This window comes from Vigna umbellata, chromosome 1 (genome assembly GCF_029865625.1).
Source record: "Vigna umbellata cultivar VRB3 chromosome 1, Vumbellata_1.0, whole genome shotgun sequence".
NCBI classification, from domain to species: Eukaryota; Viridiplantae; Streptophyta; class Magnoliopsida; order Fabales; family Fabaceae; genus Vigna; species Vigna umbellata.
Genome location: NC_142165.1, coordinates 25,063,123 through 25,074,809, shown reverse-complemented (window position 1 = coordinate 25,074,809; position 11,687 = coordinate 25,063,123).

Below are 11,687 nucleotides of genomic sequence, written 5' to 3'. Positions count from 1 at the left end.
CCATCCAGTGGTGTAATGTGCACGAATGATGGTCATCATCCAAAACATAACGTAGTAACCACATTCATATGACCCCATTTGTCTATTATACTACAATATATCATCATAATTATAAAATGTTAAGTAACATCATTTGAATGGAACCAAATGTAACAAAGTATGGACTAAAATACCAAACCTTAAGGGCAACCCATGCAAGCTTTTTAGCTGTAGCAGTAGATCTCCTAGATAACATCATATGTGTTGCAAGGGAACTATTAAAAAAAATTTCTTTAGCATACATTTATATAACAAAAAATTCCACACATTGAGATTTTTACCAATCTACTACATGTCTAAGAGGGCTGGGAGGAGACTTCTGCAATGAACAAAACCAGACAACAGTGTTCTCCGGTATGGAGATCACAAGTAGCTGCCAATGACACCTGAAATTGGTAATAACTTATGAATCATATACCAAAATTAATAAATGAATGTGTTGAAGTTAACAAACTTCACTTACCCATGTATATAAGGGAGAAAATATATCTCCTTCCCCATTCCAAAGCAGGTGGTGATGTATGTTTGGATATCATCAAATTTATTTCTTTCATGAGTCATAGAGGGGTCAGTGAACCCATATACATCGTTGAACCCCTTCTTGTTACTAACATCAAACATATACCTAAAATGAAGAAATAATCTGATATAAGTAAGTTGATAAAATAGAATTATATATAAAAGTTTTCATAAACTTACATCATCCACAGCTGAATGAGTGTAATATTAATTTCTTCTCTACCCGACGCAAGCTCCCTAACATCTTGATGATGCAAGTACAATGGGATCTGAGCTTCTCTTCCAAATGTAGTACAATCCCAATGTACATTCATCGGCACATACATTATAAATCACAATCAAATATGCAAACAAAGATCAATACAATCCACAATTGCAAGAATTCATGAAATTCAAGACACGTATATTAAAATTGATATGTATTAATAAATTATGAAAAAGTTATTACTCTTCTTAAACTGTCCAACCGGACAATTCAAGATTCAATACATGTAAGTTATTATTACTATCTCCTCTATATTCATTTGTAAAACATACATTGGTTAAAAAAAATCTGGAGATAGTAACTAATTTTTGTATTGAATCTCAAACGGGAAACTAAGGCTAATTCTCAACAAAAGTATATATTCAAACAAACAAATAATTTCATATAAAATATACAATATATTCAAGCAAACAAATAATTACATATTCATATTAAAAAGAAAATTTTAAGGATAGAAACCTGGAAACGTGAAAGCTGGTCAACTATCGAAAATGTCTGCTTATAAGACCTCACCACAACAATACAATATCTACACAAAAACAAACAACACATTAGTTAGTTTCATAGTTTCTAACCTTAAAGTTTATTTCATCACCAAATAAACCAATTTAATCCAAATATTCCTAGTTCCTATACTCTAATTCAAAATTATACATCAACAACCAATTCAATCCTAACAATTCAAAATTATATAAAACCTACTTCAAAATTATATAAACATAATTCAAAATTATATAAACCTAATTCTAAATTATATAAACCTAATTATATAAACCTAACAAATATATAAAACAATTAAAAAAAACTTACCTCGAAGGATAACTCCCACGGGAAGCCGTCACCGATGTGCAGCCAGGGCGTCGTGCAGCGGCGGAGCAGTGACGTCGTGCAGCGGAGACAGCGGCGGACCAGTGATGGTGCAGCAGCGGTGCTATGGGCAGCCCAGTGCAGCGGCGACAACAATGGAGCAAATGGAGCACGGACGCGAAAGCAAGCAGAGTTAATGGAGGGCGATGCAATAATAGAAAGAAATGGAGGAAGAAAATGAAGAAAAGGCGAGACGAGACGTACCACGAAGAAGAAGGTGGAAGAGACGATTTGTCTGCTGCGCGCTGCGGAGAAGAAGATGAACAGGTTCTGTTTCGTGGAGAAATTTAAACATATTACTGCCTCGGTTCTTCACCTAACCGAGGCATAAACACAAGAAAAGGCATCGGTTCTCCAACGAACCGAGGCCCAAAGCGTGTACAAAGGTTGGAATTGCAAATTGGCAGGTGGATCAGAGTTATATGCCTCGGTTCTTAACAGAACCGAGTTAGTATCAGCAAATTATGCTTTGGTTTGCGTCAGAACCGAGTTAGTAGGAGGTGGCAGGTCTGGCAGGTGGCAGGTCTGGCAGGTTTGGAGCAGAGTTATCCGCCTCGGTTTTGTCCAGAATCGAGTTAGTAGAGGCTTTTCGGCACCGGTTTCTGGTCAACCGAGTTAGTAGCTCCATTAGGGGTTGGAAGTCCCATCAACTGTCAGACTGAGCAAGTTGGGTCAGAGGTTTATGCCTCGGTTTTTCAAAGAACCGAGTTAGTATCTTGCTTTTGGCACCGGTTTTATGGCAACCGAGGCATATTCTTTATAAATATTTACGAATCTGCCACCGCGTTTTTATACGCTTCGGTTTCGCTTAAAACGAAGCGTATATTGCGATTTCTAATCCCTTTTTTTTACTAGTGATTGGATAAGTGAAGAAGGTGGATTAGGGTTAGGTGAACTTTTTCAGTTGGGGCTACATAGAGAAAAGATTGAAGTGAGAGAGATGAAAGAAAAAGGGTTGAGAAGAATGAAGGAGGTGAGAAACGGTTGAGAAGAATGAGGGAGGTGAATAAGGGTTTAGCAGTTTCTTATTTTTTTAGTTTTGAAAATGAAAATTATTCAAATACCTTTGACCTTAAAACTTAGAATCCACAATATATGTAAGTAGTTTGTCTACTAAAACTCAATAAACATTACTAAAATGTATCAATTGAAAAAAGAGACGTAGACAAGTTAACAAACTCTATATATAAACAAAAGTTTGAGAAAGATTGAAGTACTAATGACAATAAATGCACGAAACGAAACATGTAAAGGGAAGTATAAATTTCTCGAAAATATGGACATAAGTACGTATCATTGTTGTCGAACTCATAGGTTTACTTGTTTACCCACTGTTTCTCAATGTATTGAATTTCTAAACTTATTTATTTCTCCATATTAAAAATATGGACAACCACTTTTATGAATGGAGCACAAATACTTTTTTTTTTAACATTGATGTTAAGTTTATTTAATGATTTTATTTTCATAAAAAGTAGGATAACAAAAATATTCGTATAGTAAGATAACAAAAAGATTGTACTTGCAGATATCTACGTTTAAAATTTGTATCGGATTAGTCGCTTACTTATAAAGGGAGAGAATGGTTATCATATCCGATAATAATTATTAATATTTTTCTGCAGTATTTTTTTTTTCAATTCAAGTGTGGTGACCAAAATAAAATCACCCAGGAAAAGAAATATTAAAAAAAATCGTTTAAAATTTAACTTTATATATTTTTATGTTTTTATTTAAACATATGAAAATTGAACTTATTTTGCAAAATATTAATTTTTTAAAATTGACATTTTATAGAAACTCATTTAAATTTTTCTTTTAAAAAATTAAAAATATTTATATTAATATTTTATTGAGTAATTTAAATTTGAATTATAATTAAAAAATAATTTTTTATCAAATTTAAATATTTATTTTTAAATAGTTACGTTATATATATATATATATATATATATATATATATATATATATATATATTTATAATAAGTTTCGTGGAGCAAACTTATGGTATTTCTTGGAACAAACTTGTGTTATTGTGACATGTACTAGCCTTTGGCTTGTGTTATTACGCGTAGAAAATGTATTCATTAGCCTTTGGCTTGACTTTTGTGTACGCAAAGAAGATAAGGAGAACGCGAAGAGGACTTTTGTGGCTGTGAATTTCGAAGAATTTGTATGAGTGTGACTCTCACTGAATTATTATTTGGGAGAGTCAATTCCTGGAACTTAATATGCACGCACCTTGAAATTAATTGATAGAATTAAATGTATGCCACCGACCTAATTAAGGGACTTCATTTTTTCTATAAAAGATATTTTTTGAAAACGCAGACTTTGACTCATGAGAAATCATAAGTCTTTTTTATCTTTTCTATATGGTTTCTGCAACTTATCATTGATTAGAAGACATTATATATGTATATGACATTGAGTTTTATTTCACAGAAAACATTTAACACTACTTCTAACCAAAAGTTTTAAAAGAAAGAATCTATGAATCTTTTATTTTATATAATAGTTAACTTTATTATTTTTATTCAACGAGAGATTTTGATTTATATTTAAATTATTTTTAATATGATAATTCCTTGCATTTGATATCGCCTTATTGCAATTAAAGAAGTATTCTGAGAATTGAAACATTAACACAGAACCCAAAGAGAAGAACTGTTTCTAGAAAATTATATTCAAAGGTAGAATAATAACAATAAAAGTAATTAAAATAAAATAATTATAAATATAAAAATAAAATAATTAAAATAAAATAATAAAAAATATAAAAATAAAATGTTTAAAATAAAAATAATAACAATAAAAATAAAATTATATTAAATAAAATATTTAATATATTTAAATATATTAAATTATATTAAAATATTAAATTAAATTAAATAATTATTAAAATTTAAATAAAAAACAAAATTTTGAAACAATTATTTATCGAATATCAAATAAAATTATATTAAATAAAATATTTAAATACATTTAAATTATATTAAAATATGGGTTAAATATTTTTTTAGTCCCTAAACTATTGGTCGTTTCTGGTTTTCGTCCCTCTTTCAAAGTAAGGTACAATTTGGTCCTCATTCTTTTCGAAACGTTTGTTTTAGTCCTCAGAATTTTGGTTTTAGTCCTCATTTGTTGCTAAATGAGGACCAAATTTTTAAACAGTGTTTAGTTTCCGAGGACTAAAACGAACGTTTCGAAAAGAATGAAGACCAAATTGTACCTTACTTTAAAAGAGAGACGAAAACCAGAAACGACCAATAGTTTAGGGACTAAAAACATATTTAACCCTTAAAATATTAAATTAAATTAAATTAAATAATTATAAAAATTTAAATAAAAAAAAACTTTAAAAACAATTATTTATCGGATATGAATATCCGTAACATAATTTATCAAATTTTGTATATAATTTTTGTTTTTGTTTAAACTTTAATAATTATTGAATTTAATTTAATATTTTAATATAATTTAATATATTTAAATATATTAAATGTGATTTTAAATATTATTTTTATTCTCATTATTATTATTCTTATTTTAGTTATTATTATTTTAATTTTTTTAATAAAATTACTATAAAAATATAAATCATATTTTAATAATTATTAAAATATAAAAATATAATTAATAATATTATAATTTTTATTTATATTCAATATTTATTAAATTTTAATTAAAAAACAAAAGTGTTAGTATACAGATTTTAATATCTAATAAACAAGTTTTTAAAATTTTAGTTTTTATTTAAAATTTAATAATTATTTAATTTATTTTAATATTTTAATATAATTTAATATATTTGTATATAGTAAATCAAATTTTTTATTATTTTTTTTATTATTTTTCTTTTTATATTTGTTATTTTATTTTTATGTTTTTAATATAAATATTATTATAATGTAGATCATATTTTAATAATTCTTAAAATATAAAATTATATTAAATAATATTTAAATTTTAAATTAAATTAAATTATTATTAAGGTGGTGAAGAGTGTTTTTAATAAGAAAGAGAAGAAAGTGGAAAAATATTTATTGAAGTTAAAAATGAAAGTTTTGAAAAAGTTGGAGGTGTAGGATGAGATATTAGAAGGTTAAAAATGAAATTTTTGGAAGTACAGGATGAAATGTTGAAGGTGTCGGGTAAAAGACCCCCGACTAATTTCATAACAGGCCCAAGCCCAATTGCGCTGAATGCGAAGCAGAAGGCAAGAGATGTAAATGGAAGACCAACAACACCATACAAGACATAAAATGTTTACAAATGGAAGAGATTTCACGTTCCTAATTCTTTTATTTTCCTACTACAGGTGAGACAAGTGACTCTTATATTTTGCTTATAGTTTAATTCCTTATTCCTACAATTTTGGATGTTAACAATGTTGGATTATTGTACTCCCTTCCTATATGAAGAATATATCAAAATAATCTAGACCATTATGTATCATTTTGTTTAGTGGGGAGAAAAAAAATTAGTGAGGCAAATTAAAGTCATTTGAAAGAAGGGAAAAGTCAAGTAAGAGTACAAAGGAAGAGAGAAAGTCTTCCCTGCATAACACAAAACTTGCACTGGTATTTTCGTTGTTATGAAGTCATTCACAGTTGGATCGGGCTGATTTTTGGACAGTGGGTTCTAGATGTATGATTCTTCATTATGACGATTCGGATCGTCAGTTAGAGGTCTAATTTGGGAGAAAACAACCTCGCATCAGCAACTCTGTTTTGGATAATTTTCATCTTCTTTGTTATCATTTGTAAGCATTTATGCTTAGTTGGTTTGGTTCATTCAAAACCTCTCATTTGATGTTTTTATTGGAGACTCTTTTGTACCCTATTATTAATCATAGTGTATTTTTCTTTGGTTGGGATGACTCATGGTTTTTATCTTTGTATTGAGGGTTTTCCATGTTAAAATTGTTAGTATATCTTTGTTATTTGGATTATGTTTTTGTTCTATTTATTTAGTACTTCTCGTAGATTCTCGCAAGAAGGAGAATTGATTTTTCGCCATGTTATTACTCTTTCTTAAGTTGTAATTTTTTTAGCCCTTTTCCCATCAAACAATTGAATGACATTTAAAAGTACAAGCCTAAGATTTGAAAAAGTTTAATTCTCTGTTTGTTTCGGTAGATTATATTAACATGGAAGAACAAGTTTCATTTGTGTTTGTTTCAAGCAATTAGAATAGGTTGACGAGACAGAAAATAAGGGAGGAAATGGAAAGAGGTTCTCGTTATACTGAAGAAAGAAGACGAGAAAAACAACTCAACAAATGTGAGATTATATAATTGTCCTCCGTTTTCAATCGTGTTTTTGACTCTCTTCTCACCTCACAGTCATCGTGCAAGCAAAGCTGCATATGCAAGGAATTGTGACAAATATTCCTGCCACACATTGAATGCACACAATGAAGATTCATTGGCTTTTTCACAATGGAGGTAGATGAAGTTTTGAATTCGCCATTATAAAACTATGACTCTGGTGGTTGTGTTGCATTCTGAGTGTGGATACTTGTTATGATTTATTCGTATTTAGTTTTAGTAAATAAGAAATCTTCTATAATCTTTTTTTTCATTTCTCTTTATATTTAATATTAATTTAAAAATATTCTATGAGGTCTATTTTAGAAGAGAGGATTACAAAATACAAGCAAGTAATTTTAAGTAAAGAAATTTATCATAAACTTTCTTGTCTTGATATTTTGACATGGTATCAGAGATTGGTCTCTGAACCATAGTCTTTTCTTGGGTTCTAGTGTTGTTTCTTATAGGTATCTTGGGGTTGGAGTAAACACTTACGAATAATAGTTTTTTCTTGGGTTCTAGTGTTGTTTTTGTGGGTATTTTGGGGTTGAAGTAAACACCTGTTGTGGATGATCAGATCTTCTACCGTCATCTTCTTTTGGTTTTAATTTGAAAAGTTTCGTGAATTTGCTATGTTGCCATCTTCATACCCAACACATAGGTTTGTAAGGTTGGTGTTGTCTACCTAGCCATCATGTTCCTTTTGACTTCATACGCAACACACAAGTTTGTGCATTTGGTGTTGTCTACTCGACTAGTCAAGCTTCTTCAAGGAAAATCGAGCTCTTACCCAGTAGTTCGAGCTCTTACCCAACTGTCCAAGCTTCTACCTGATAGGTCGAGCTTCTACTTGTCAGTTCGAGCTTCAATCTAGACCTGACAAGCCAAGCTTCAACTCGACAACACATGATTTTTTTTATATTTTTCCATCATGTCTTATGATAAATATGAATCATATCTTGTTCGTTTTAATGGCAAGAATTATGCTTTGGAATTTCAATTTAAGCTCTTTGTCAAAGGAATATAATTATGGGGTCATATTGATGGCTAAGTTCTAGCACCTATCGGAGTAGCGGATTTGGAAAAATAGGAAAGCAAAGATGTCAAAATCATGTATTGGATTCTTAGCTTGGTGGAGCCAAATTTATTCTTAATCTTATGCCTTATAACATTGTTAAGGACATGTGAGGTTATTTGAAAAATGTTTATCATCAAGTTAATGTCGTTCGAAGATTTCAATTGGAGTATGAGATAACCATTTTCACACAAGGGAATCCATCAATTTAGGAATATAATTTTGGTTTTCAAAATCTATATGGGCTAAATATTCAAATATTATTAATGTGGGTATTTCTGGTGAAGTCTTAGTTGTTGTTCAAGCTATGCACAAGACTAGCAAGCGAGATCAATTTTTGATGAAGCTATGATCTGCTTTGAAGCTACTCATTCCAATATGATGCCCTGTGCCCACTAGTGCAGAAAGGGGTTTTAACGTCTCCCAATAGACGTCCGTCCACAAAAGCCCCAACGTATATAATTGACCGGTGGCATATTAGTAAATAAGTGGAACTGTAGACGTCCGTCCTGGGGCTAGCCGGACGTCTATAATGTTATGCACGTCCGTCCTGGGTGACGGACGTTTAGTAGGCTGAACTAGTAAACACCTATCAGCTCTTTGAACGTCCGTCCTTGCCCGCGACGGACGTTTATACGTGAGTGAACGTCTGTCCTAAGTGACGGACGTTTATTAGGCTGAACAGTGAAAACCATGTGCAGCCTTTGAACGTCCGTCCCTGGCCGACACGGACGTTTAAAATTGAGTGAACGTCCGTCCTAAGTGACGGACGTTTATTAGGCTGAAGAGTGAAAACCATGTGCAGGCTTTGAACGTCCGTCCCTGGCCGAGACGGACATTTAAAATTGAGTGAACGTCCGTCCTAAGTGACGGAAGTTTATTAGGCTGAAGAGTGAAAACCATGTGCAGGCTTTGAACGTCCGTCCCTGGCCGAGACGGACGTTTAAAATTGAGTGAACGTCCGTCCTAGGTGACGGACGTTTATTAGGCCGAAGAGTGAAAACCATGTGCAGGCTTTGAACGTCTGTCCCTGGCCGAGACGGACGTTTATACTTGAGCGAACGTCCGTCCTAAGTGACGGACGTTTATTAGGCTGAACATTGAAAATCCATGTGCAGCCTCTGGACGTCCGTCCCTGGCCGAGACGGACGTTTATACTGGAGTGAACGTCCGTCCTAAGTGATGGACGTTTATTTGGCTGAACAGTGAAAACCATTTGCAGGCTTTGAACGTCCGTCCCTGGCCGAGACGGACGTTTATACTGGAGTGAACGTCCGTCCTAAGTGACGGACGTTTATTTGGCTGAACAGTGAAAACCATTTGCAGGCTTTGAACGTCCGTCCCTGGCCGAGACGGACGTTAAAAGGCTGAACGTTTATAGCTGAACGTTTTCAAGTACCCATTGCAGCCCTTAAACGTCCGTCTCAGGGGGACGGACGTCTACTAGGCTGAACGTTTCAATTTCCCAAGTAGGGACCTTACACGTCCGTTTTGGGAGGGCTCGGACGTCTATAATACACACAGACGTCCGTCCCCATATAACGGACGTTTAAAGTACTGACAGGGTGGTTGGATATTTAATTCTCTTCAGGTCCAGAGACGTCCCATATGCGGGGCCAGACGTTTATACTATTATAGACGTCCGGGCCCTCTTAGGACGGACGTTGAGGGTCTGCCATGGGGAGTTGAAACGTTCAGTTTGTTCAATATAATAGACGTCAGCCCCCCAAAACGGACGTTTATCATATTACAGACGTCGACGCAACCAAGGACCGACGTTTAAACCCACCCGCGAATATCATTTTTAAATCCTCAAAGACGTCACATTAGTGAAGAACCGGACGTCTATACTATTATAGACGTCCGTCCACAAGCTCGCCGGACGTCTAAGAGTATAATATCGTGCTCCCGCGAACCAGTGACCAGTTAACGTTTGGAAACGCACTGTTCATCGTCTTCCACCGCAAAACGCTGCTGCGCCATTGATTTCCAGGTGAGTTTTCTCGTTTTTGGACCGTTTAAATTCATTTTCAATCCGATTACATTGCTCTGTGATGAAATACCTTTGATTTGAACCGATTAAAAATCGTTTTCGGTCCGTTTTTTTGCAGACTCTTGCGTGTTCTTGGAGGCTTCTTTGACTGTTTTTGGACTGCGTTTTAGGCCGTTCACTCCTCCGTTTTCATCCTTTTCATTTCGAATCTACTTTTCAGGTTAGCTTGTTGGTTGAAATTTTTTTGTATGCATGTAATTGAGTTTTGTGAATGCACGTTTTTTACTGTAAAATGTGACTGCGTAATTGGCTTTTGAATATATCTGTATTAGTTGTGTATTATATAAGTATCAAATCATTGAGTGACACTTAGTTCCCGTTTGAAATTTAAGACAAACGATTAATCTTTTAATCGTTTGTGTTAAATTTTGAATTGTCCGATTGGACAGTTTGAGAAAATTAATTTCCATAATTTGCAATTCCATGTCATTTGGAGTTTAAGGATAAGATTGATAAAATTTCGGTTCAGTACTTGTGTTGTTCTCCGGATGCATATTTGATTGTGGTCATCGTTGACTACTCTCATTTCGTGTATTTCGGAGACCAATGCGAAATGCTGCCGAAATCTTATCAATTTTATGATGTAGACTTCAATGCACGTGGCTGATATAATTATGAAAATTAGTTTTTTTGAATGGGTAGGGCCTAACCTTGTGAGAGTTAAAACACTTGAACTAATGATTTTACGAACATAGTATGGATCGAAGCTGGATGAAGGAACGTCGCATCAGTGAAGAGTATGAGAAGGGTGTTTCGAAGTTCTTGCAATACGTTGAACAAAATGCTAAGTCCGTCAACGGGAAATATTTTTGTCCTTGTGTGCGTTGTCTTAATCAAATACGGCAAGACTTAGGCAATGTGCGTGACCATCTATTCATGTACGGCATAATGAGGACTTATACCGTTTGGACTTGGCATGGAGAACTACTGGAGCAGCAAACCACGTCACGAGGAACGGATTATGTGGAAGAATGGATGAGTGACCATTTAGAGGACATGATACGTGATGTCGGTGAAGATGACATCTTCCTCAGCTGCCTTGATCTCACAGAGAATTGTAAGTTCAAATTATAAGCAGTTATTTGATTGTGTATCTATCACGGCATGTCTTCTAAGTAACTTGGTTTTTTTATGTGCAGGATGAGTTGGTTGAGCAGCAGACTCAGGGCACATTTGCTGGCCAAGGTAGGGACGACATTCTGACAACGGCCATTGGAAGGCCCGAGCACCCAGGACGTGTACGTGGAGTTCCTGGGGCGATTGGTCTTCGTGACTATTTTGGCCCTACACAGAAAACCCCCCAATCAATGAGTCAGGAGACACTGAGGCAGATGGATCTTCAATGGGAGGAAAGACTCAACCAAAGCATGAGATCAATGGAGCAACGATTCATGGAGCAGCTACAAGAACAAAAACAAATACAAAGAGCGCTTGAAGAAAAGCTGCATTCCATGACGCAAGGCGACATGGGGGTCGATGAAACTCCCACACCACCTCGTGTCAGCACTAAAGGATCATGCTCTACTGTAGACCCCACTCAGTATAGCGGTCAATA